The sequence below is a fragment of the Anomaloglossus baeobatrachus genome, chromosome 1 (genome assembly GCF_048569485.1).
Source record: "Anomaloglossus baeobatrachus isolate aAnoBae1 chromosome 1, aAnoBae1.hap1, whole genome shotgun sequence".
Lineage (NCBI taxonomy): Eukaryota > Metazoa > Chordata > Amphibia > Anura > Aromobatidae > Anomaloglossus > Anomaloglossus baeobatrachus.
In genome coordinates this window covers 689,067,949-689,090,646 of record NC_134353.1, presented here as the reverse complement: position 1 = coordinate 689,090,646, position 22,698 = coordinate 689,067,949, and the positions used below count along the sequence as shown (strand labels likewise).

General features: G+C 42.6%; 1 protein-coding gene across 1 annotated transcript in view; it reads left to right on the top strand.

Moving 5' to 3' along the window:
- The window catches only part of SCARF2 (scavenger receptor class F member 2), a 290,316-nt gene that overhangs the window by 1,228 nt on the left and 266,390 nt on the right, over window positions 1–22,698 (top strand). The gene's annotated exons all lie outside the window — the stretch shown is intronic.

The following is a 22,698-nucleotide window of genomic DNA, read 5'->3' as shown; positions in this document are numbered from 1 at the left end:
TGTCTGTGTCTGGGCTGATTAATGACTGACAGGAGGGAATTCTCATTGATAGGGAGAGATTTGTGTGGAAAGACATTTCATAAATGGCCGCCAAACACCATAAATTACTAGTTCCTTTAATTTTTTATACTAACTTGTCCGTGTCTGTGACTTTCCAAACTGGTAATTATGTTACGTCTCCTCAACTCTTCAATTATATTGCAATATATTGCATTTGGAAGGCGATAAATCTCACCTGAATTCTTTATGGATTGCAGAATGAAATCCTGGAAAGTAAAACTGTAACAAGTACCAAAACTTAATTAGGAAATTAATGCTTATTTTTTCCCCCTAATAATTCATATAGACCCAGTTTTATATTATATTTTTTACATTATATTTTTATATTTATATTGTGTTATATAATTAAGGTATGAATGAGTGGGTCCGATATCATTAGCAGCTTTGGCTTCTATGAACGTCTTTTCAGATAGACATTTTCCTTCCTCCAGACCCAAACTTTTCTTTGCCTCTAGCGCAGTTATGGCCTTGAGCTCTGATATCTAGCAACAATACTTCCGCAAAGTAAGGTGAGATGGCATCAGAATACCAACTACAACTTATAATCAAGAGCTATGTACCATATTTTTCGTTTTATAAGATGCATTAGATTATAAAACACATCCCAAATGTAAAAAAAAAAATATGGGGTCCGTCTTATAATTCAGTGGTGTCTTACTGGAGTGGGGGGCAGCAGCGGTGGAGCGGGGTCACAGGAAGCAGGGACGGTGGAGCGGGGTCACAGGAAGCAGGGTTGGAGTAGGGCAATGCTGCCGTCTGTGCAGAGAGGCTCTGCTGCGCTGTGCTGTGAGCTCTGCTGCGCTGCAGGCGGGGAGGCAGGGGCCGCCATCCTGAATGTCAATGGTGTGGGCTTCAAAGAAATGGCGCGCGAAGTTGTCACGTGCAATGATTGAGCTATCAGCTCAATCACAAGCCTAGATCTCATCTGCGCATGTGCCACCTCCGGGCACCATTTTCCTTATGTGCGCTGCTGTGAGATCAATGGGCTGGAGGCGACATGTGTGCAGATCAGATCTTGAGGCGAGAACTCTATCTGGCACCACCGTTTATCTGCACACATAGGCTTTATCCCTCTGATCCCTGCCACTGCAGGTTGATCAGTCCACTGGTCCCTGCCATTACAGGTTGATCATTTATTTTTGGTCTCCCCTGAGGAACTCTGGTTATCTAGAGAGAAACGCGTCGGGAGTACGGTTCTTTGTTTGTTTTGTATGGTTGCGGGGCAGACAGCTTACTTGGGTGCTGCCCTTGTCAGGGCGGAAGCACAATCACGGGGCATGACAGAGGTTATGTTTATTCATCTCCCAGCGCCTTCTCCTGATTCTTCCGGCTTGTGATCAACCTTGGATCGGTGTGTCTTCTTACCCTTGAAAACATCTGGGTGAGACTATTCCTATTTGTAGCCAAACGGCATATATTTTTACTGCACTTTATTTAACTAATATCGATTTTTTTTGAGATTTATATATTAAATGTTAAGTTTTAGTCCCTGCTTTTGTCTATGAGAACTCCATATGTGCACACGCTGACTCCGGGCGCCATAATTTAAAGTCTGGACCACCGACATTCAGGATGGCGGCCCCTGCCTCACTGCCCGAAGCAGAGCCCACAGTGCACCGTAGCAGAGCCCTCAGTGCAACGCCCACAGTACAACCCAGCGCACAGCGCAGCCTGCAGCATTGCCTCTGTCTCCTATGACCCATCTACAGCACCCCCCCGGTAAGCTATATTTGGCTTTTAAGACGCACCCCTCAAAAATTTGGGAGGAAAAGTGTGTCTTATAATCCAAAAAATACAGTATGTTGCAGTTTTAGGCTATGTTCACACACTGCATTTTAACCACAAAGATGCAGCGTTTTTGGCTCCAAAAAACTCACTCGCGGCAAAAATGCATAAAAAACCGCATGGTTTTTGACGCATTTTTACCTCATTTTGCCCAATGCGTTTTTTAGAATTCTCATGCTGCATCTTCAAAAACGCAGCCAAGATGCAGCCAAAAGAAGATGCCCAGTGTGGACAGCAAAATAGAAATCTCATAGACTTTGCTGGGGGAAGGAAATACATATATTTATGTGCATCTTTGTGACCTCAAAAACGCACCAAAAACGCAGTAAAAGATGCAGTGTGTGAACATAGCCTTTTTGCATTTTTTCCAGCGTTTTTTGAGCCCTTCCAGTTAATAGATTTGACTTAGGCTACTTTCACACTTGCGTTGGACGGCTTCCGTTGCTATCCGCAGCCTTGAGGAATTACGGTAACCGTTGCAGGAAACCGTTATATGCCTCATAGACTTCTATTAGCTACGGATAGCAACGGATGGTCTTGCGCTGCATCCGCCCCGCGGCGCATCAGTTGTTTTGACGCTGACCGTCAGTGACCGTCGGGCGGATGGAACGCTGCATGTAGCGTTTTTCTGCACTTCAAAAAAACGCAACCTGCAGGATTCCGGCGGCGTCCGTTGTTTTTATAATGGACGCCTATGGTGGTGGATTCCGTTAGAATCCGTCATTTGACGGATTCCGTTAACGCATCCGTCTTTACACAACTGCGCATGCTCAGATGTGTAAAGTCTAGGAAAAAAACCTATAACGGATTGCGTTATTTTGTACGATCCGTAGCATCCGTTGTGCCACTATATGCAACGCATCCGTTGCATCCGTCACACAACACAATGCTACGGATGCCGTCCAACGCAAGTGTGAAACTAGCCTTAACAAAACGAATTGGGCAAAATTCGGTAAAAACGCATCAAAAACGCATGCGTTTTTTGATCCATTTTTACCGTGGGTGCGTTTTTTGGAGCCAAAAATGCTGCATGTTTGGGTTAAGAAAAGATGCAGTGTGTGAACATAGCCTAATGTGACAGCATCTATCACTACTAGCCTCAACATCACTATGTTACATTTATTGCTTTAAGGCAAGAAGTCAAAGTGATATTCTTATCTCGAGGCATACACAGTAGGGCTTAAGTGGCAGGTTACAGTAATATCCTATAGTTTCTCATGGTATAAGTTTATCTGTGGAGTGTATGTCAAGGTCATTGACTTTTAAACTCAGAAGTTGCTGCTAATGTACTTATGCTTTTGCTAACATTTGTGACTTTTTAGCCAGACATGGTCTGTAACAGTGGAGACATTGTAAAAATGTGGTGTAAGCTTTAGTGCGTCTTGGAGGGCCTTCTGAAGGGAAATACTGAGTGTAAGGAAAGTTATTGCCGCCTTTTCCTTACCTTGTAGCAGTCGACTTTAAGAAGTTCTGCAGTAAGTGATTGGCCCAGCGTGTACATTTGTCTACAGGAGGAACGTTAGAACACTTCTCATCCAATGCCGGTATCTAACTGGAGAATATTAGGAAAATTGCTATTCTATAGTAATAATAATGTGCTGTGTATTAAGATAATGGGGCGATTTAAAAAATTGGACCAAAAAAATGGAGTACGCTGATTGTCCAAATTTTATAATGTTTTCGACATTTTTAGAATGGCTTATACACTTCTGGATTGTCCTGAAAAAGGGGTATGGCTAAGAGGATTTCTAAAATGTTATGGATTTTTCAGTGGCGTGTGCCATATTTTGGGAGTAAGATAGTCGTATGTAAATAAAAGTCAAAAGGGGTGTAGAAAAGAAATAAGACCTTATTATTTATATTTATTTACTATTCTTTGTGTATATATCGCGAACATGTTCCCCAGTGCTGTACAGCCATAACCATCACTGTTTCCATTAAGGCTCACAATCTAAATTTCCTATCAAGATATCTTTATAGTGTTTGAGGAACCCTATTGGATCCAAAGAAAACACAAGGAGAATATTCAAACTCCTTGCAGATGTTGGCCATGGTGGGATTTGAAACCAGGACCCCAGTGCTAACCTGGAAAAATTTGCCAATTTAGCCCACAGTTTGGATCAGTCTTTCTGCTTGTCCCAGTTTAATATTGTCCAATTTGGGACAGAATTTGTAAGGCTCTGATCATATCTCGATGCATAAGAAGAGAAATATGAAAATAATAGAAGTGCTGGACCTACTACATGGCGACACCAGAGACACCATACGGGCCTCATTGACTACCATGAGGTCTGGTCTGGTTTCCATCATGGTGACTGTTAGGTAAAATGTGAACAAAGCCCAAATCTCACTCACTGGGCTGTGTTCAGCCCATATAAATGGTTTTGAAATTTCAATATTCAGTAAACAATAATGCTTCTTGCTCCTGGGCTCAAGTGTAATATTTTTAGCAGGACTCAATAGTCAGTCTCTGGGAGGGTCTAAATGTGGTCAGCTGCGTGAAGAGCAACTGCAATACCTGCCTCTTCATTTCGTTTTTCGCACAACCTTAACCCATCAGATATGGTGAGGCCTAAGCATTGGCGTAGCTAGAGTTTGATGGGCCCCGGTGCAAAGCTTGGACCCGGGCCCCCCCACTTTCAACTGTACATGACACTCAGGGAACAGGATAATGACACCGACATTCAAGGAACAGGATAATTACACTGACACTCAGGGTACGGGATAGTGTCACTGACATTTGGCTCTTTCCCTCAGCACCCATGTTTCCCATGATCTGAAATCCCTCTTTCTATCAGCACCCAGCTTTCCTATGTTCTGATATCAGTCTTATCTTCAGCACGCACCTTCCCCATGTTCTGGTATACATCTTTCCCTAGCACCCAGCTCTCCTATGATATCAGATCATGGGAAAGCTGGGTGCACTGCTGACGGAAAGATGTCTAGCAGAGCATGGGAAAGCTGGGTACTGAGGGAAAGAGCCTCTTTCCATCATCACAAAACTTTCCTATCCCATACTTTTATATTTGTCTTCCCTCGTATATATCTCTCTAAATACTATAATGGCCTCCACATCCCCACATAGCCTTCCATATAATATAATGGGTCCCACATAACCCTTCATATATTAGAATGCACCCCATTACCCTCCAATTATTATAATACACCACCCATAGTCCTCCATATATTATACTGCACCCTACAGTCCTCCATATATTATACTGGATGCCCATAGTCCTCCATGTATTATAATGCACCCCCATCGCCCATGTATAAGGTTTCCTTCATGTTGTATTATGCAGCCCACATACTGTTTAGTGCACCCCCATTGTCCTCCATATAGTATAATGCAGTCTAATAGTTCTGTAGGTATTATAATGCACCCTCATTGTCCTTCATGTTTTATAATGCAGCCCCATAGTCATTCATATTTTATTATGCAGCCCACATACCATTTAATGCACCCCATATACCTCCATGTATTTTAATGCACCCCCATAGTCCCTGTATAAAGTGTCCTTCATGTTGTACTATGCAGCCCAAATACTGTTTAATGCACACCCATAGGCCTTCATATAGTATAATACAGCCCCATAGTCCTGCATGTATTATAATGCACCCCCATAGTAGTCCATATATTATAATGCAGCCCCATAGTCCTCCATTTATTATAATGCACCCCCATAGTGCTCCATGTATTATAATGCACCCCCATAGTCCATGTATAAGGTGTTCTTCATATTGTATTATGTAGCCACCATATTGTATAATGCACCCCCAGAGGCCTCTGGCCACCATGTACTCATTAATTAAAAAAAAATAAAGAAGTCCTCACCTCTCCTCACTCCGGTCAGAGCGTCCTGCACTCTGTGCTCTACATATCTCAGCACAGCAGTCGTGCAATAGTGACGTCACCACGGTATGCTGCACTGAGACATTGAGCACAGGCACAGTAGGAGAATGATAAAGGATGGAGCGCTCTGCTCCATCCTTTATCATTACTTTGTGCGATGATGGGCGAGGGAACCCTGTGCCGCCGCTGGCATCTGGCCCCCCTGACTCAAGTGCCCCATAGAAACCGTGTGGTCTGCCAGTGAACAACTTAGGTCTTATCTCACAGAGAGGAGCTGGCTGCTTCTCTGCTGGGCGGGTGCCGGGCCCCTAACCATGCTGGGCCCGGTCGCGGTCGTGATCTCTACAACCGCGGTCATTACGCCCATTGGCCTACGGCTTAAACCATCAATGATGTAGCTCTGGAAACATGGTTTAAATGAAAATTCTGCTTTTAAGCCACTTTACACAGACATATTTCAGCTAAATTCAGAATTTCTAGATTTCCTGGTACCAGAGAACATTGTATTCTGGGTCATCAGATGACAGACATCTAAACTAATAAGTTATACATCAGAGACAGCAATCATCCAAAACTTCTGGTTTCAAAAGCGACCAGTGAAATTTTTAAAGCAGCTGTGAACATGCCTAGAAATAAAGTGATGAAATAACTCAAAACTGGTTTGTAACATTTTAGTATTTTAAGCCCTTAGTGATAGAGCCAATTTTGACCTTAAAGGTTTGCTCACATCTACGGTCACAATCGACAAGTGCAATCCGATAAAAAATTGAGTTGCACTCACAACAACGTTAAACAATGAGACATTGTCCATCTGCAAGTTTTGCCTCACCTGGAATCAAGCTGACAAAAAACTCAGCATGCTGAGTATAGCCGCGTAAAACGGCAAGATTCACCAATGGAAGTCTATGTGCTTTTAATATCAACTTTTACATACTATAATAACTGTATGTAAAGATGATGTTAAAAACGCATTGCATATGGATGGCCCATGGATGTCATATGGATGCTAGGTGAGGGAAAAACGCATGACACTCACCAAATATTCTGGCTCAGAATCTCAGTACTTTTATTTACGCACATGTGAGCAAACCCTAATAACCATGCCCAAGTTTGTAAATCTGACTAGTGTCACTTTATGTGTATTTTTTCATGATACATTGCACTTTACGTTAGTGGTACATTTTGGTCGATATGTTTTGCATTTATTTGTGAAAATATCAGAATTTTGGCAAAAAATTGGAAATTTAGCAATTTTCAAAGTTTTGATTTTTAGATCCTTAAAAAAGTTAGGTGGTACAAAATTATTAGTAAATAACATTTTCCATATGTCTACTTTACATCTGCACCATTTTTTAAGGGTTATTTTATTTTGTTAGTATGTTAGAAGAGTTAAAAGTTTAGTAGTAATTTGTAATTTTTTCAAGAAATGTACAAAACCTGTTTCTTTCAGGACCTATTCAAATTTAATTGGGCTTTGAGGGGCCTATATATGAGAAACTCCCCAAAAGTGATATTATTTTAAAAACCACACCCTTTAAATAAATGAAAATAATGGGGTCTAAAGGGAAAACCTTTCTCCTTGTAGAGACCTGACAAACCAGTATGGCTGCCAGTGAGAAGTCTTATAGCTGGAATACCCCTCTGGGAAATATTCAAATTGTCTCTTCTGGGAGGAAAGAGACGAACTCTAGTGCCACGTATTGGAAGTAGCAATCCTAAAAGTCAAAAGTGGCGCTTTAACGAGACTTAGGATTTATGCCAGATCAGAACATCAATTTGCAGATATGGTGTTTCAGGGGGATTGTCCTTCTCCAGTGTAAAGTATGAGATATGCCCTGGCTGTATGAGAAGCTATAGTGGGGGTCTAAGGGGAAAACTTTTCTCCTTGCGTAGACCTGACAAACCAATGTGGCTGCCAGTGATGAGTCTTATAGCTGCTATGCTCCTCAGGGAAATATTCCAATAGTCTCTTCAGGGAGGAAGGAGACAAACTCTATTGCCACCTATTGGAAGTAGCAATCCTAAAAGTCAAAAGCGGCCCTTTAAAGCCTTTTCATATGACTTAGGATTTATACCAGATCAGAACCTCAACTTTTGACTTTTAGGATTGCTACTTCCAATAGGTGGCACTAGAGCTCGTCTCCTTCCTCCCTGAAGAGACTAATTGAATATTTCACAGAGGAGCATTGCAGCTATAAAACTCCTGACTTGCAGTCAAACTGGTTTGCCAGGTTTCTACAAGGAGAAAAGTTTTCCCCTTAGACTCCACTATATCTTCTCATACAGCCAGATCATATCTCATACTTTGCACTGACAAGGGGCAATCACCCCGAAACACCGTGTCTGCAAATTGAGGTTCTGATCTGGCATAAATCCTAAGTCATATGAAAAGGTTCATTAAAGGGCCACTTTTGACCTTTATGATTGCTACTTCCAATAGGTGTCACTAGAGTTTGTCGCCTTCCTCCCTGAAGAGACTATTTAAAAAAAAATGTTGCTTTATCCCCATTTTTTAGTTTTTATAAGCGATAACACAAGAAAATAGACCCCCACAATTTGTTTCCCAGTTAATTCTGAGCAAGGTGATGCCCTATACATATAGGAAAACCTCAGAAACCTCTTTTTGGATATATAGCCGGGCTCGGAAGGGAAGGAGCACCATTTGCAATTTGCGACACGTGTTCCTAAAATTGCCTGCGGATGGCATGTCATGTTTGCAGGGAGCCTAAACAGCAGAACTTTCCACAACTGACCTCATTTTAGAAACTACAGCACTCAAGGATTTTATCCAGGTGTATAGTAAATATTTTTAGCCCACAGGTGCGTTACAGAATTTGATAACTTTAGGTTGTCGTATTGAAAATTTTACATTTTTTCACGAAAATGTTACTTTAGCCCCCAATTTTTTTTACTTTTGCAAGCGGTAACACAAAAAAGTGGACTGCACAGTTGGTTACCCCCAGTTTTCTGAACACCGCAATACTTCACAAGTCAAAATGTTCTGTTTGGACAAACAGCAGGGCTCAGAAGGGAAGAAGCAACATTTGGTATATGGAGTGTAAATTTGGCTGGAATAGATTCCAAACTCCATATCTCATTTGCAGGGCCCCTGGGATACCAAAACAGCAGAAACCACCACATGTGCCCATAGTTTGGAAACTAGACCCATCAAGGAATTCACATATGGGGGTGTTGAACATTTTGAATTCATAGACACTGTACAGAACTTACAATTTGGCCCCTTAGTTTTGTGCACTTATAAAGTGATGAATCAAAAATAGCCAATAATACATTTTAGTATTGGGGTCTCAAAATAATGTGGTTGGAGTATGTCAGCATATGTAAACCTATCCGGGTGTAATGTTCAATTTTAGTTTATAATATGAAAGTTAAACTCTAAGTGGTTACTTTAGTGAACACTTTCTCCAGCAGTGTTTTGATACCTGAGATCCTTTATGTTCCCATGCATGGATTTGCTTTGCCAGTATAATGATTAATTGTGTATTACACAACTACATCAGGTGAGCATACACAAGTCATCTGTAGGTGAGCAATCACAAGTCGTCTGTGTGATTTCTGTTACCAGGTAAGACCCTTTTGTGCCTTCTTGTTTCCTAGATGTTTCTATAATGATTGATGTTACACCTAAGGCGGGCTTTGCACGTTGCGACATCGCAAGTCGATGCTGCGATGTCGCACGCGATAGTCCCCGCCCCCATCGCAGGTACGATATCTTGTGATAGCTGGCATAGCGAAAATTATCGCTACGCCAGCTTCACATGCACTCACCTGCCCTGTGACCGTCGCTCTGGCCGGTGACCCGCCTCCTTCTTAAGGGGGCGGGTCGTGCGGCGTCATAGAGATGTCACACGGCAGGCAGCCAAGAGGGGCGGAGGGGCGGAGATGAGCAGGATGTAAACATCCCGCCCACCTCCTTCCTTCCGCATAGCCGCCGGCGGCAGGTAAGCTGTTGTTCCTCGCTCCTGCAGCGTTATACACAGCGATGTGTGCAGCCACAGGAGCGAGGAACTACATTGTACCTGTCGCTGCAGCATAATTATGAAAAAGTCGGAGCCTGCAACGATGATACGATAACGACGCTTTTGCGCTCGTTAATCGTATCATCTAGCATTTACACACGACGATCTCGAACGTGACGCCGGAAGTGCGTCACTTTCGATTTGACCCCCACCGACATCGCACATGCGATGTTGCAACGTGCAAAGCCGCCCTAAGGCTCTATTCCTATCTGTGTTTGGGTCCCATCATAGATTACTTCATTTTCACCCAAACTAATAGTGCAGCCTGTATATCACTTGTAATCATAATGATTTAGGGGTCTTGCAACGTGGCCGTAAAAAATATTGTCTGTCCGTGATTTTTTGGTAAACTATCCAGAAAAAGAAAAGGTCAAGTTGACCACCTGGATTTGAAGGATCTTATAACTTAATAGTGTCTGGTGGCAATGGTGTGGCATGTCCTGATAATGATGACAAAGTCAGACTGAAGTGTGTGTGCCTATATTGCTGACTACGGTTCTCTCTGTGATGTATTACTATGTTTCTGCTGTATGATAGATTCTGTCATGACTATTGGGGTTTCTATAAAGTACCTTTTGACCACAGACATTGGTCGCCTGTCACTTTAATAGAGTAACATTGCTATGTAGCCCTGAGTGACTATTACAACATGTTGTTTCATATACGTTATGCCATAGTGTTTTGGGGGGAAATGTTGGAGACACGAAGTAGGTCATTGGTGCCACATAAGGGTTGTTCGTCAATCTCAAAGGGAACCTTGACCTAGTAGTGTATCTTGTAAGAAGACTATATAATAGGTATCAATGAGGAGCTTCCACATTGTAGAGTAAGAGATCCAGTGCACATGGCCAGAGATATCGGCCTACACAATGCCACTATTGGTATATTGCCAAGTCGTTATTGGGTTAACTAAGATTGTCCCTATGCCTGGATGTGACAATTTAGAATTCTGCTATCTTGTTAGTAAGAACAAGTCAATAATTGTGTTTGGACATTGAACTTGTGTTGTGCCATGGTTTATTGATGGAGCACCTAACACCTTTGTCTACCACTTGCATCCATCTCTACAGCCAGATCCTGTGTCTTTGATGATAGTTGGCAAAGTCCTCAGTTTGGGACATTCTTTGTTGGGGATGTTATGTCTTGTTCAATACCTTACATATAAACATATAAATTAATAGCATTTAGTATAGCCTTTGTGACAGCTCATCAAGAAGTTTGTATCCAAGACACTGAGAAGCTATATCATACCAAATCTACAAAATTACTGTAAATCATTATTATTTCCGTTTGTTCCCTTGATTATACTGAATGGAAGAAGGCAAAATGTATCACTTTGACATGACATTAATTTACTCTAACCTGGCAAAGATTAAAGTAGGAAAAGAAAATGTAGTTGTGTGACCTAAATCCATATAACACTTGCATATTGTAAAATGCTGACTCATAAACCTATATAATTGTTGGAAATGCTTGCCAGGTCCTGGTTCTAATTGCTCTTGGAATGCAATGCAGCGAAGTGTTATGTTGCTGAGTGTGTTTAATGTAAACTGGATTGTATGGCCCATTCTAGAACACATTCCATATGGTATATTCTCTCTACTTTAAAGGGAATTTTTGAGTATACCCACATGTTCACATGGTTTATGCATGTCTGTTAAAATAAAGGGGTCTAAAGTATAAATATTCACTTCTACATTTAATATATTTAGTAAATTCTCTTGTTTTGATTGAAGAGATGAAAATTCAATGAAAATGCAGTATTCTGTACATTTAAATGAAATTCTGGTACCAATTTTAAATGTTCTTTAATTTGAGAAGGGTATAACCATGTATAGGTGCCATCTACAGGAGGTGGATGTACAAAGATAGAGAAGCAGAAGTGCACTAGACTGTTTCCATGACTCCTGAGGCTGGGAGGTTTCTCCCCTGGCTATCATATGTTCCCTTGAGAAGTTAAGGACAGCCATATAAAAATATAAAACAAATGGCTGTCCATATATTAAATGCCAGACCAATCAGCACCCTCTGTGTTGGCACATAGATATCTTTCTGTCCCTCCTATGTCGTCTATATACCCCAACAGGGCGTATTGACAGGGGTTGTCAACTTGGAACACCACTTTTTCCCATGGAGTCCAAAAATTTGGTGGCACAGATATATGCTGCCTCCTTGGATGTTGGCAAAGTTATTAGGCGGTCCTACAAAAGATATATATATATATATATATATATATATATATATATATATATATATGTGCGTATATAGGTAATCTTGTGTGTAGTTCCAGCAGGTAAGAAAACGTCAGGTGATAGTGCTAAAATCCAATTTTATTGAGCAAGTTTAAAAAATTCCAGAGCTCAATTAAATTATGGAATTTTTTAAACTTGCTCAATAAAATTGGATTTTAGCACTATCACCTGACGTTTTCTTACCTGCTGGAACTACCCTCAAGATTACTTCTATTGCTGGACGTGCTTCCAGTCCTGTTCCATGCAACCAAGCAAGACCAGGTATTACTAAACCGGAGCTCTGAGGTCAGCTGGTCCACTGCTTAATGTATATATATATTTTCATGACTCTAAAAATTGTAGATTCACATTGAAGGCATCAAAACAATTGTGAAACAACTGAACAACTGAAAATATGTCTTATATTCTAGGTTCTTCAAAGTAGCCACCTTTTGCTATGATTACTACTTTGCACACTCTTGGCATTCTCTTGATGAGCTTCAAGGGGTAGTCACTGGAAATGGTCTTCCAACAGTCTTGAAGGAGTTCCCAGAGATGCTTAGCACTTGTTGGCCCTTTTGCCTTCACTCTGCGGTCCAGCTCACCCCAAACCATCTCGATTGGGTTTAGGTCTGGTGACTGTGGAGACCAGGTCATCTGACGTAGCACCCCAACACTCTCCTTCTTAGTAAAATAGCCCTTACACAGCCTGGAGGTGTGTTTGGGGTCATTGTCCTGTTGAAAAATAAATGATGGTCCAACTAAACGCAAACCGGATGGAATAGCATGCCGCTGCAAGATGCTGTTCTAGGCATACTGGTTCTGTATGCCTTCAATTTTGAATAAATCCCCAACAGTGTCACCAGCAAAGCACCCCAACAACATCACACCTCCTCCTCATGCTTCATGGTGGAAACCAGGCATGTAGAGTCCATCCGTTCACCTTTTCTACAAAGACACTGTGGTTGGATCCAAAGATCTCAAATTTGGACTCATCAGACCAAAGCACAGATTTCCACTGGTCTAATGTTCATTCCTTGTGTTCTTTAGCCCAAAGAAGTCTCTTCTGCTTGCTGCCTGACCTTAGCAGTGGTTTCCTAGCAGCTATTTTACCATGAAGGCCTGCTGCACAAAGTCTCCTCTTAAGGCTATGTGCGCACTAGAAAAGTGATTTTTCTCAAAAAAATTTCTTGAGAAACTTCTGGGAGTTGAAGATTACCGCACCTGCGGTAAAAAAACGCACCAAATCCGGGGGGAAAACGCATGCGTTTTTGCCGCGGATTTGCCGCGGTTTTACCGCGGTTTTTCCGCAGGTTAGTCCCTGCGGTTTTTTTATGCTGTAACTACTGCAATAAATAATATAGATAATAGATAGATAATGGATAGACAGATAATGGATAGAGGGAAAGATGGATAGATGAATAGATAGATAATGGATAGATAGATAGGTAGATGAGAAAGACCTATATAATGTCCCACCCCCCTGCATATTCTAACCTGGCACCCTTTAGTGACTTTCATGTGGCACTAAAGGGTGCCTAGCCTTGTATTTAGCCATAAAATAAATAAGTAATTAAAAAAAAAACACGTGACGTCCCCCCATCTTTTGTAGCCAGCTAGGGTAAAGCAGACGGCTGCAGCCTGCAGACCACAGCTGGCAGCTTCACCTTGGCTGGTAATCCAAAACAGAGGGCACCCCATGCTGTTATTTTACATTAAATAAATAATTTAAAACAAAAAACGTGGGGTCCCCCCCAAATTGGATCACCAGCCAAGGTAAAGCGGACAGCTGTGGTCTGATATTCTCAGACTAGGGAGGTCCACTGTTATTGGACACTCCCCAGTCTAAAAATAGCAGGCCGCAGCCGCCCCAGAAGTGGCGCATCCATTAGACATTCCAATCCTGGCGCTTCGCCCCAACTCATCCCGTTGCTCTGGTGCGTTGGCAAACGAGGTAATATATAGGGTTGATGCCAGATGTGTAATGTCACCTGGCATCAAGCCCTGGGGTTCGTGATGTCACGCGTCTATCAGATACCCGACATCACCAACCCAGTCAGTAAGAAATAAAAAATAGACAACAAAAAAAAATTTATTTGAAAAAACACTCCCCACATTCCCTCTTTCACCAATTTATTGAAAAGAACTACCAATTCCACGTCCGACGTAATCCAATAAGGGGGGGTCCCACGGCGATCCATACCATAGTCACTGTCCCATTCAATGAAGAACAGAATGTTCCCCATTGGCTGGGAGAGGAATGCAGTGACCTGAGCTAACATCAATAGCCCAGGTCAATGCAGGGGATGCCGAGCGCTGCTGTCAGGAGGATAGATGAGATCATTACCTGCTGTGATGATCTCCTGCAGTCCTGCCATCAGCGCTGTCACTGCCTTCTATGCCCGCCGTGTTGTCAGCAGTATCGCGAGAGCCCGTGACGTAACCGCCAGTGACAGTCTCGGGCCGCGGGCATAGACAGCAGTGACAGCGGTGACGTCAGGAGGCAGGAGATCGTCACATCAGGTAATGATCTCATCTCACCTCCTGACAGCAGCGCCCGTCATCCCCGCGGCTGCACGCACTGCTGTGTGTCAGTGTCTGCCTGCGCTGCAGCGTGACAAGCTGCTGACACTGCGGGCAGACACTGACACACAGCAGGGCAGGCAGCGGCGGGGCTGCAGTGGGACACAGACTGCACGGGCACCCGCCGGACGTCACACGGAAGCGCTTCTGTGCGGCGTCCAGGGAGTGTGACGTCTGTGTTTACTCTGCTCCGCTTCCTCTTCTGTCATAATGACATAACTCCCTGCAAAACCGCAGGCAGCGATGAGCATTACCGCAGGTAAATCGGGGGTATACCGCACATCATTTGCAACCTGCGGTATACCCCCGGAATTTCGCGATTACATTACAGTGAATAGAGTGAAATTCCGGGGGTATTCCGCAGGTACCTGCGGAAAATAATGGACATGCTCATTTTCTCAAGAAAGTTTCTTGAGAAAATTTTCTCAAGAAATTTTCTTGAGAAAAATCTGCAGCATGCGCACAGCTATTTTTTGTTCCCATAGGTTTTGCTGGGAAATGTCTGCAGAAAGATTTCAAACCTTTCTCAAGAAATTTCCGCAGCAAATCCGCGGGTAAATGCGCGGGTACACCGGCCTAGTGCGCACATAGCCTAATAGTTGTTCTAGAGATGAGAAGGTGTGTCCAAACTTTTGGTCTGTACTATATATATATATATATATATATATATATATATATATAAAAATAATATACTGTACATTTATATTTATTATATTGCCAGTGACTGAAGGGTAAATGTGATGTCTCATCAGTTTAATAATTGTGTTATGCTGTTTGACATAGACAGTGTGAATATTAGAACTCAGCAGCTGGGTGTGTTTCCATGTCTCCCTGTATGACAGTATCTTGTATCTAATATAAGACTTGATATTTCCTATGTTTATTGAGGGTGAAAGTCTTAATGTCATCTGTGTAGAATGGATAAGTGAAAATGAAATGAATGTTATTGAGATGTGTTCTAATGAGAATCAATGTCATCTTTCTGCAGCAAAGGCAGCAACTAAAACCCTGGTATTATAAAAACCATGATTCATTTTTCTAAATGTCTTGGACAATTTATGCCCTTATTTCCAGGGTTATTCACAAAAAGATTAGATATTCCCTACCCACAGGATATGGGATGACTTGTTGATCACTGGAGGTCCCACCACTGAGATCAGGAGTCCCGGGATGAAGGCCCTGGAACTCTGTTAATGTAATGGAGGTGTGCATGAGCTGCCTCTTCTGCTTTTATTGTCTATGGGACTGATCAGCTACTTTTGGCAGTCACATATGGATAAAGGAGATAACTTTTCTTTTTGAGAATAACCCTTAAGTCATTACTTGGAAAAAACCTAACAAAGTACGGTATATATAATTCCTCTGCTGTATGTTGTATACATCTTCTCACTGAGTATAATTTATCTTCTTTCCATATTCATCATAAGGCCACATTCACACGTCATTTTTTTTCCATGTATTTGTATGCCAAATCCAGAAGTGGAATTTACAGAGAAAAACTCTGTAAAGATTGACACCTGTTCTGTGTTTTGGAGACACTCCTGATTTTGGCATACAGGTACTGATCTAGAAATACTGACGTCTGAATGAGGCTAAAGCTGGCTTTACATGCTACGACATCGCTAGCAATTGCTAGCGATATTGAGCGTGTAAGCACCCGCCCCCGTCGTGCATGTGATATTGTGTGATCGATGCCGCAGCGAACATTATCGCTACGGCAGCGTCACACGCACATACCTGGTCGTCGTCGTCGCTGTGACTGCCGAACAATCCCTCCCTCAAGGGGGAGGGACGTTCGGCATCACAGCGACGTCACCGCAACATCACTAAGCGGCCGGCCAATCAAAGCGGAGGGGCGGAGATGAGCGGGACGTAACATCCCGCCCACCTCCTTCCTTCTGCATTGCGGCCGGCGGCAGGTAAGGAGACGTTCCTTGCTCCTGCGGTGTCACACACAGCGATGTGTGCTGCCGCAGGAGCGACGAACAACATCAATAATCAACCATTACCGATTTTTGGTTTTGGGACGACCTCTCCATGGTTGAACGATTTTCACCATTTTTGAGGTCGCTTAAGGTCGCTGGTAAGGGTCACACGCTGCGATATCGTTAATGACGCCGGATGTGCGTCACTAACAACGTGACCCCGACGATAAAACATTAACGATATCGTAGAGTGTAAAGCCCCCTTTAGTCCACTTTTGTGGATTTTCATTCACATCAATAGAGGACACACCCATAAGCAGGGACGTAATGGGACCGCCGACATCAGCACATATTTCTCCTGGATGTGCATCTGAGTACACACTTCAGCTGAAATGCATTGCAATGCAGTGACCTGCCGAGTTTCTGCACCACAGTATGAGCTGCTGATCAATCAGAGGCCTGCAGCTAAAGTCGGCAGGCAAGTCGCTAGCTGTGCAAGGCATTGACGCCATGCGCTGCCCATCGCTTGCAAGCTGATGTCAGCTGCCTGCTCCTGCACCAGCTACAGAGGAGGCCACACCTTGTGAAAGTGGAGGAAGGTAACTAGAATTCTTTATTTTATTTTAAAGAAATTAATGCATTAAAGAACAGGGACATATATACCAGGATGGTCCAAGGATGGGGAGCATATATAGCAGGATAAACAAGGATGGGCGACTATAGGAGACATATATACCAGGATGGGGAACATAATATACCAGGATGGGTCCAGAATGAGGGACATATTAACAAAGATGAGGGACATTTTTACCAGGATCTGGAACACATTTATCAGGATGTTGGACATATACACTACACACAAACAGTTCAAGATATTTGGCTTTTTCAGGATGATCCTAATATAATAATATGCACTGTGTGCTTTTCAGGTGAATTTAATCTGACCTTGTCTAAACTTTTGAATGCACATCTCCAGTATGATGCCATGCCTCAGCAGGCAACAAATCGGCTTGTGACCAGAATGAGACATTGTTGTCAAGCTGTAATTGATGCTGAAGGCTACATGACAAATTATTGAGACATTGACATTTTTTGGTGGGGTATACCCACCGCTATTGTTGAGATGAGGAAATCACAATTACATGCTACATGTGAACTTTCTACTTTTTCCATAAATGTCACCTGCAAGCCAAATATCCCTAACTTTTTGTGAGTAGTGTGTGTGTGTGTGTGGGAGGGGGGGGGGGGATTTGGGGGGATTCCAGGTCTTTCTGTGGTGCTCCAGAGGTGGACCTTGGCTCTTGGACATCTCTTTTGATATTTTTTTTCACTATTCTGTCTGAAGTCTTACGAGGAGTACCATGTTGTGGCCGGTTTATAATGAAAAGAGGTTATTTTTACTTCTACATTATGGCCTCAGCAGTGCTCCCTGAAACCTTCAGTAGTTTACAAATTCTGTAACCAGTTCCTTCAATACGTTTTTCAAAATAAGGTTGTGAAGATCTTAAGATAGCTCTCTTGTTTTACCCATAATCAGATGTTTCTTGTGGGGCACCTTGGTAATGAGACATCTTTTTATAGGCCATCAGTTGAACAAGCTATTATTTTTCAATAAGTGGCATGATTGCTTTCTAATTACTGATGGACTTCAGCTGATGTCATGACTTCCATGGCTTTTTTTCACCTCTTTTTTTCACCTCTGTTCTGCATGTGTTCAATACTTTTTTCCCTATGTCAGTTCTCATTATGACACATAATTTATAACTTAATATATGGCTTAATTTATTTGACTGCGTTGGATGGGTTGTTACTGACATGTGGTAAGAATTTCATGTCAATAATGCCTTTAGAAATATATTTAATTGGAAAATTAGTGATGTGTTCAATTATTTCACCCTCTGTGTACCAGGGTGGAGGGGATTATCTATAAGGAATGGGGGGACAAAAAAGTACTTATTTATGTATCATTATAATAAATAGGGCATTTAGAATTATACCGCATTAACCAGTTATTAGCCAATATCTATCTAAGTGCAGCTACCAAGTACTATTGTATGCATGGAGGAAGTGGAAATAGGAACTATCGGATTCTGAGGAAAATAGAGGCAACAAGGGAGAGTTAGATGTCTAAAGAGGATATAGGCCTGTCTATAGAGATGTATTTTAAAGCATATTTAAAAATGGGGAGTTATTAATCAGATCATCCAGGGTAGTACATTCCAGAAAACTGCTGTAGCACAAGAGAAGTCTTTGAGACAGAGGCTAGAGGTATAAAGGTCTAAAGCTTTCTATAGAAACTGTTTCTCTAAACATGGTACATGGTTTTAATTAATCCAGTTACTATCCTATGATACAAAAAACGAGACCATTTGAAATACTGGCTAAGAATAAAATATCATAACAACAGTAAGAATGGGAAATATGAGAACCATGCCTATATCTTTATAACACTATCTATGAAATAGCATGCCAGGGCATTGAATAAGGATGATTTTCTAATATTGCCAGACATGTTTATTTAATTGTACATATGTTTTAATCCGAACAGCTGCCATATTTGGCAATAAAACCTTAGATAAAAATAATATGGATATACAGTGGTACCCACTGTCTCAAAGACCCCTTTACATTTTTCACTCTTTGTTTCATTGCAGTCATTTGGTAAATTCAAAAAAGTTTTTTTTTTCTCATTAATGTACACTCTGCACCCGATTTTGAAAGAAAAAAATTGAAATTTGGAACTTTTTGCAAATTTATTAAACAAGAAAAAGTGAAATATCACATGATCATAAGTATTCAGACCCTTTGCTTAGTATTGAGTAGAAGCACCCTTTTGAGCCTTCTTAGGAATGATGCACCAAGTTTTTCACACCTGGATTTGGGGATCCTCTGCCATTCTTCCTTGCAGATCATCTCCAGTTCTGTTAGGTTGGATGATGAACGTTGGTGGACAGCCATTTTCAGATTTATCCAGAGATGCTCAATTGGGTTTAGGTCAGGGCTCTGGCTTGGGCAGTCAAGAATGGTCACCGAGTTGTTCTGAAGCCACTCCTTTGTTATTTGCTTTCGGTCAGAGAATCTTATTTCTCATAGTCTGGGAGTCTTTTACGTGTTTTTTTGTAAACTCTATGCGAGCTTTCATATGTCTTGCACTGCGGAGAGGCTTCTGTCGGGCCACTCTGCCATAAAGGCCTGACTGGTTGAGGGCTGCAGTGATAGTTGACTTTGTGGAACTTTCTGCCATCTCCCTACTACATCTCTAGAACTCAGCCACAGTGATCTTGGGGTTCTTCTTTACCTCTCTCACCAAGGCTCTTCTCCTACGATTGCTCAGTTTGGCTGGAAGGCCAGGTCTAGGATAGGAAGAGTTCTGGTGGTCCCAAACTTCTTCCATTTAAAGATTATGGAGCACACTGTGCTCTTAGGAATCTTGGGTACTACAGAAATTCTTTTGTAACCTTGGCCAGATCTGTGCCTTGCCACAATTCTGTCTCGGAGCACCTTGGGCAGTTCCATTGACCTCATGATTCCCATTTGGTCTGACATGCACTGTGAGCTGTGAGGTCTTATATAGATTGGTGTGTGCCTTCCAATTCAAGTCCTATCAGTTTAATTAAACACATCTGGACTCCAATGAAGGAGTAAAACCATCTCAAGGAGGATCACAAGGAAATGGACAGCATGTGTCTTAAATATGAGTGTCTGAGCAAAGGGTCTGAATATTTCTGACCATGTAATATTTCAGTTCTTCTTATTTAATACCTTTGTAAACATTTCTGTTATTTTTCTGTCAAGATGGGGTGCAGAGTGTAGATTAACGAGAAAAAAAACGAACTTTTTTGTATTTACGAAATGGCTGCAATGAAACTAAAGCCTGCTTTACACGTTGCAAATGATATCGTGCCGCACAAACGATTAACCCCCGTCACACGTACTTACCCGTCCATACGACCTCGCTGTGGGCGGCGAACGTCCACTTCCTGGAGTGGGAGGGACGTTCGGCGTCACAGCGACGTCACGCGGCAGCCGGCCAATAGAAGCGGAGGGGCGGAGCTGAGCAGGACGTAAACATCCCGCCCACCTCCTTCCTTCCGCATTACCGGCCGGGAGCCGCAGGACGCAGGTAAGATCTGTTCATCGTTCCCGGGGTGTCACACACTGCGATGTGTGCTACCACGGGTGCGATGAACAATCTGACGTGCAATTCTAGAGAAAGGTACGATGTGTATGCGATGAACGTTTTACCGTTCAATCGCAATCGCACGTACCTGTCACACACTGCAATGTACCTTACGATGCCGGATGTGCGTCACTTACGACGTGACCCCGCCGACACATTGTAAGATACATTGCAGCGTGTAAAGCGGGCTTAAGAGGGAGAAATTGAAAGGGGTCTTAATACTTTCTGTACCCATTGTATGGAAATAATGGAGTAAATAAGTAAAAAGCAATAGTGCATATAAATAAAAAGCATAGGGTACTTAGCAAACACTTTCATGATAAAAAAAAAAAATAAAGCCATCCCACCGTGACAAGGTGTAACCAAATCAGGACTGTACCTATACTCTGTAATGTTAAAACCTGCCATGTGTCAGAACAGACCTCAATGTCAGAGAAAAATGAAACCATTTGAAATCATGGCTAAGAATATAACATCATAACAACAGTAAGAATGTGAAATATGAGGACGACCATTCCTATATCTTTATAACACTATCTATAGGATAGTATATCAGGACATGGCATTAGGATCATTTTATATTTTTAGACATGTATATTTAATTGTACTTATGTTTTAATCCAAACAGCTGCCATATTTGAAAATAGTAGAATGGAATTTAATGTGCGTATTTATAGTATAGGCTCCTCGCTGACTTTAGGGACTTGCACTCTTATTTAATTTATAAAATGGATCACCCATTGGTGTTGTTTAGTGACTTTTGAAAAAATGTGCTCAAGTGCTCGAAACACTAAGCCTCAAGTAGGGAAATGATTTGTTGGCCAGAAAAGACTATTTTAAAACCTTATGCTAAGTATGCTGCCCATTGTTGGCTGACATGAACATTGGAGCCATATATTCAAATATATGTATATATTATATATATATATATATATATATATATGTATATATATTATATATATATATATATATATATATATATATACTAGAAGGTGGCCCGATTCTACGCATCGGGTATTCTAGAATTTACGTATTGTGTAGTTCATGTATGATTTTTGTTATATATATATATATATAGAGAGATGTTGTGTGTAGTTACCAAGTGTTTGTGTAGGCGCTGTACATGTTCTGGGTGTTGTCTGGGTGTGACGGGGGGTGAGAGCGGTGTTGTATGTGTGTTGCGTTGTTTGTGGAGCGCTGTGTGTCTGTAGCGTTGTGTGTGTGTGTTGCGCGGTTTGTGTGTGTGTGGTGTGTTTTGGGGGGAGGTATGTTTTGTGCAATGTGTGTGTTGTGCGGTATGTGCGTATATTTGTGTGTGCCGCGGTGTTTGTGTGTTGGGTGTTGTGTGTGTGCAGCGTTGTCTGTGTGTGTGGGTGTCTGTGTAGGGCAGTTGTTTGTGGTTCCCAGTGTGTGTGTGTGTGTGTGGTGTGTTGTGCAGTGCGCGCGCGTGTGTGTGTGTGTGTGTGTGTGTGCATCAGCCTCTCTTCTCTCAGCCTACCTCTCCCAGCCTCCCTCCTCCCAGCCTCCCTCAGCATCAGCCTCCGTCTCCCAGCCTCCCCAGCATCAGCCTCCGCCAGCATCAGCCTCTCTCCTTCCAGCCTCCTCCAGCATCAGCCTCCCTCTCCCAGCCTTCCCCAGGATCAGCCTCTCTCCTCCCAGCCTCCGTCCTCCCAGCCTTCCCCAGCATCAGCTTTCCCCTCCCAGCCTCCCTCAGCATCAGCCTTCCCCAGCATCAGCCTCTCTCCTCCCAGCCTCAGCCTCTCTCCTTCCAGCCTCCCCCAGCATCAGCCTCTCTCCTTCCAGCTTCCCTCAGCATCAGCCTCCCCTTCCCAGCCTTCCCCAGGATCAGCCTCTCTCCTCCCAGCCTCCTTCCTCCCAGCCTCCTTCCTCCCAGCCTCCCTCAGCATCAGCCTTCTGCTCCCAGTCTCCCCCAGCATCAGCCTCCCCATGCATCAGCCTCCACCAGCATCAGCCTCTCTCCTTCCAGCCTCTCTCCTTCCAGCCTCCCCCAGCATCAGCCTCCCCTTCCCAGCCTTCCCGA